The 5,650-nt window shown below is 39.1% G+C and overlaps 1 non-coding gene across 1 annotated transcript; it reads right to left on the bottom strand.

Annotated features, from left to right (window-relative positions):
* Window positions 1-2,395: 2,395 nt before the first annotated feature.
* LOC141662953 (small nucleolar RNA R71) lies at window positions 2,396-2,502 on the bottom strand. The gene has a single exon (XR_012551051.1). It is a non-coding gene; the product is annotated as a small nucleolar RNA R71 (small nucleolar RNA).
* Between the last annotated feature and the right edge of the window lie 3,148 nt (window positions 2,503-5,650).

The following is a 5,650-nucleotide window of genomic DNA, read 5'->3' as shown; positions in this document are numbered from 1 at the left end:
CGACTTGGCTTCAATTTCTGATCTCTATGATGTCAGGAGTTGTTCTGAGATAATTCTTCAAAAGACATCTCTCAGCATATTCAAGTTCATTAACCATCCTCCTTTTAGCATTTTTCAATTCAGCTGTATCTTCACCAGTTTGAAAAATAGCAGCCCTGAGATCATTTATTTTAGCTTTCCTTATGTCCTGATCTAGTCTGATCAAATATGTCTTTCCATACTCTATATTGAATTCCACAGTCTAATAACCCAGAAAAGTAGTTATGATCTTAGCAGTGTTAGGCTTCATTTCAACAATATCACCTTTGTGATCTCTGTACTTGGGAAAATATGGGTTGTCAGACTTTACAGAGTAAAGCTTCTTCTGTCTTTGAATATTTGATTTTAAATAATCTGCAGCACCATTTGTAGATCTATTTTTCACTTGAAGTAAAAATAGAACATGTTCCAGTTCTTCAAAATACTTCAGTAGAATAGCATTCTTCCTGATCTGGAATACCCTACCATCTGTCATAAAATATAACATGATGTGTTCTTTCAAAACAGAATGGTAAATCATTTGTACAGATTCAAGTTGATCCAATCTTTCAGGAGTTGCTCCTACTCCTGGTTCACTTAAGGAAGTTGGATCATTGGTAGTGTTGTGTACTCTTCTTTCATCAGAACTACCCAATCCAGATTTATCTCTTGCTTCCTTTCCTGTAACAACTCGTGCTTGAAAACCACTTGTTGCAGTCTTCAAAGGTTGAGTCTGTTTAGCGTTGGTGAATCCTGGTAGGAGTATCTTTGAAGGTTTAACATGAGCAATGTCAGAGGTTTCCTTTTCCTTAACTTCTGATATCAAGTCAACTTGAGCTATGTCAGAGGTTACTTACTTCATTGTCATATCAGAACTTACTACATCTTGACTCTGAACAACATGATCCATGTCAGAGGTTGTTTGAGAAATCTTCTTTTTCATCAGAGTAAGACCAGCATCTTCTTAATCAGTTATTTCTTCATCCATGACTGGCATATAAACCCTTACAGGTTCATCAACTTTTTCTTTGCCCTTGGACCTTGGATCTACTTCCACTTGTGATTTAACTTTGGTTGCCTCAGAATTTGTTCTTTCCTTTATCACAATACCCTTAAGCTTTGGAAGTTTCTTTTCAGCAACAGAAGCTTTAGATTTTGTCTTGACACTTTCTGCTTTGAGTCTAGCTTCTTCTTCCTTTAGACTCTCAAAGTCCATTCCTGGATTTTATTTAAGAAATAATTTCTTTGAAATTTCTTCATCAAGTTCCAGATGTTCACCAGAACTTATCATTTTACCAGTATCAAAACTTATTCTTCTCCCAGTATCAGAACTTGTTCCTTGACTTGTAATTCTAGCTTTACTTGATGAAAATTCTTTGCCTTGACCTTGACCTCTACCCTTATCAGAGTTTCCCTGGTCATCATTTCCATCATCCTTTCCCTTCAGTGTTTGAATAGATTTGCATTGGGACTTAATCACTTTCTCCCCCTTTTTGGGATCAGCAGGTAAAAGAAGAGAGACAAGCAATTCCACTGAGGATTGGATCTCATTGAGTTGAGTTTGCTGAGAAGTTTGATTCTTTTTTCAGCAATCTGAGTTTGTTGCTTCTCCTGAGTTTTCTCAATGTAGGAAATTATGTCAAAGGCAGGCTTGAAATATCTGTTCTTTTCAAGTTTCACATTCATATCTTGCTGGATCAAGGTTTATTGAATTTTATTCACCTTGGCATGAGTTGTTGAGTATTGACCTTGAAGGTGCCTAGTACTCAATTCAGTAACTCTCAGCTGTGCCTTGAAATCATCATTTATCAGCATTTCATCATCTTTTGCCAGATGCTCAGCAAGAATCTTTTCAGTAGGAACAAAACTAACTGTGTTCCATTCCTTAGTCCACTCCTTTCCTCTAGGAGTTTCACTCCAAGGTACTAGTGCTTCCTCTCTAACAAACTTCTTGATTAGATCAGCTTTATTAACTGTTTGTTGAGGTGCATATCCTGATGGACCAGCTGCATCAGCATCTAAATTGGCAGCAGCTTCACCAGTAATATCCTCATTGGCAGCATCAGAACTTGTAGATCCTGCAGTATCAGGATCCTCTGATAAAATAACAGTATGTGAGGCTATAGAGGCTTCAACATCATCATTTAAATTCTGATCTGCAGCTAAGTTCTGATCAACATCCAGAAGCTTTTGATGCTCACCTAAAATCTGATCTTCAGCATCTAGATCCAGAAGCTTCTGAGCAAGACTGTTCCCATTCTCTCTGAGGGATAAGGCTAAGAGCTGGTTACACTCTCTACCAGCTGGTTCGATTACTACTTGGGAAGATCTTGCTCAGAAGTTTCTAACTAAATTCTTCCCTATGGCGAAGACAGCTGCAATCAGGAATGCTCTTACTCAATTTGCGCAGCAATCAGGAGAATCTTTATATGAAGCTTGGGAGCGCTACAAGGAGATGCTTAGAAAGTGTCCTCATCATGGAATGCCTGATTGGATGATCATCACTTATTTTTACAATGGGTTGGGAGCACAGTCCAGACCCATGCTCGATGCAGCAGCAGGTGGAGCATTATGGGCAAAGAACTATGAGGAAGCTTATGATCTAATTGAACTGATGGTTGCTAATGAATATCAGTATCCAGCACAGAGATTGCCATAGAGCAAGGTAGCAGGAGTTCTTGAGGTGGATACAGCTACAGCTATCACTGCTCAACTAAAGGCGTTGTCTATGAAGATCGATTCTCTGGCTAACTATGGTGTTAAGTAGATAATTAGTGTTTGTGAGCTATGTGTAGGTCCGCATGTGACGGAGCAATGTGGTATATATATTGACTCAGCTCAGTTTGTGAGCAACTTTCAGAGATCGCAGCAACCAGTTCCAGACACTCATCATCCTGACAACTGGAATCATCCTAACTTCAGCTGGAGCAACAATCAGAATGTGATGCAACAGCCGTTCCAGCAGTTTGGAGCAAAACAATTCAACCCTCCTGGTTTTCAGCAACAATTTGCACCAAAACAACAACTCCAAATTCAACAACAAAATCATGATGCAGGTCTATCTTTGAATGAAAAATCTGAATTGGAGGAGTTGAGGCTTATGTGCAAAAACCAGGCTCTTCTATGCCAAAGCCAAGCTATTTCTATCAAGACTCTGGAGAACCAAATAGGACAAATTGCTAATGCCTTATTGAATCGGCCACCAGGAATGCTTCCTAGTGATACAGAAGCCAATCCAGGCAAGAAGGAAGTTGAAGAACAGGTGAACGCCATCACCTTGAGGTCTGGAAAGGTCGCAAGCCCCCAAATTCAGCAAGACGAAGAGCCTGAAAAATCTCAAGATTCAAAAAATGTAGTTTTGGCTGAAGAAGATGTGCAGAAGGAAGTAGAGGTGAAACCAAGGAAGACTACTGTGGAACACACTCCTCCTGAGGGTAATACAGGGGAGAAACAGATCTATCCTCCACCTCCTTTTCCTAAGAGGCTGCAGAAGAAAAAGCTGGATAAGCATTTTGAGAAGTTTTTGGAGGTGTTCAAGAAACTTCATATCAACATACCTTTCGCTGAAGCTCTTGAACAGATGCCTAGCTATGTCAGGTTTATGAAAGGTATTCTCTCTCGGAAAGTGAAGCTCGATGACTTAGAGACCGTTGCTCTCACGGAGGAATGTAGTGCTGTGCTGCAACAGAAGTTGCCTCCGAAGCTTAAAGATCCTGGAAGCTTCACTATTCCTTGCACCATCGGAAACTTGTCGTTCGACAAGTGTTTATGTGATTTAGGAGCTAGCATCAATCTGATGCCCTTATCTATCTTCAAGAAGCTTGGTCTGCCTGATCCGAAACCAACATACATGTCATTACAACTAGCTGACCGTTCCATTGCTTATCCATGAGGTATAGTGGAGGATGTCTTGGTCAAGGTGGATAAACTCATCTTTCCTGCTGACTTTGTAATTCTTGATTTCGAGGAAGATAAGAATATTCCCATTATCTTGGGGAGACCATTCTTGGCTACAGACTGAACTATGATCGATGTGCAAAAGGGAGAGCTTTCGATGAAGGTTCACGATCAAAAGGTCACTTTTAATGTGTTCAAGGAAATAAAGTTACCCACAGCTAAAGAGGAGTGCTTTAAAGTAGAGCAACTGCAGGTTTTGAATGCACCTCCGTGGAAGAGGAAGTTGGATATGCCATTCAATTCTCTTGGGTTAGCAGAGTTAAAATTTTCTGAGGAGCGTTTTGAACCATTTATTCAAGAAGCTCCCACACTTGAGCTCAACGAAATGCCAGATCACTTGAGTTATTCATTCTCAGGTGCACCCTTGACAAGGGGTTTGGATATACTTTTGACGATGTAGAGGGTGGCTGGACGGATCTTCCAGTGCCTACAGAGGGTTCTTCTCATGCGCCATAGTTAGTTGATAGGACTGGTGTTGGTGATGAGCAGTACAGGCGAGTAATTAGGCGTATGGAGGCCATGCACGACATTCACCGTCATTTTGCTGTAAATTTGACACAGGCTTTGGGACTATTTTCCGAGACACTAGTGGCGAGGTTGATTGACCACCTGATCCTCCACCCGACGAGGGTGATTCTTCCGACGACTAGGAATGCCTGAAATCCTTATTATTAACTTCAATGAGGACATTGAAAATTTTAAGTTTGGAGGTGATAGTGTAAGGATTAGTAGTGTCTGTCCATATAGATTCATATTGCATGTTTAGTTGTAGTTCATTCATATTTTTGCATGATTTGTTCATTTAGGACATATTTGTTTATTTTTATGTGATTTCATATAGTTGCATTTGCATGCATATTTAGCATGATCCCTTAAGATGAACTATGATATTTGATAAGTTGATGTTGATTTCAGTGTGGTGATGACGAATAGAGGGATGTTTAAGTCTTAATGAATTGATTTGCATGCCAGAAACAAATATTTTCATAAAGTCTTATAGGGTTGCTTTTGATCTAGATCATGATCATACTTGTTTGTTGTTGAGATTTAATCACTTGGTTATATTTAGAATTTGTGATATTCTCGTAATGATGTAAAACACTAATTTTTTTTATCTGGAGAAAAACTTGGATTTCATTGCTAGTTGTTGTAAGGCTAGGCGTCAAATGGCTAGTAGCCGGCTCATATTTTTATGAGTAGACTAGGGTTTAATGAGATGGAGCGAAACACACTCATTCAGAAATTATTGAAAAAAAAGAAAAAAGAGAAAAAATAAGAAAAAAAAAGAAAAAAAAGTATGTGTTTATGCATAATTGATCAAGAGTAAGCTCTTTAATACTCGAGTTATTAAGTTCTAGGGGACTTTGTGCCTAGTGACCTAAGGCTTTTATAGTCTGGGATCCGCTAACCTAACGCTCACTACATGGGTATTATTGCATAAGTCTTTTGGGACCTCATTCATTGCACGGTCAAATAAGCATCTTTGCTATGTGTTCTATAATAGTGTGAATCCATGTATAACTCTAGTAGAAAGGAGGTGTTGTGAGTTATAATGTGTTTATTGTCTATTCTGTTTATAAACTTTTGATTGTTTCGATGATAGTTAAGTTATGGTTATTGATCTAGTATCGAGAGTATATCTGTTAAGCATTCACACACGCACGTTTCTGGTTTG

The sequence above is a fragment of the Apium graveolens genome, chromosome 5 (assembly GCF_009905375.1).
Source record: "Apium graveolens cultivar Ventura chromosome 5, ASM990537v1, whole genome shotgun sequence".
NCBI classification, from domain to species: domain Eukaryota; kingdom Viridiplantae; phylum Streptophyta; class Magnoliopsida; order Apiales; family Apiaceae; genus Apium; species Apium graveolens.
The sequence above is the reverse complement of the archived record's forward strand: the minus strand, read 5'-3'. Positions and strand labels throughout refer to the sequence as shown.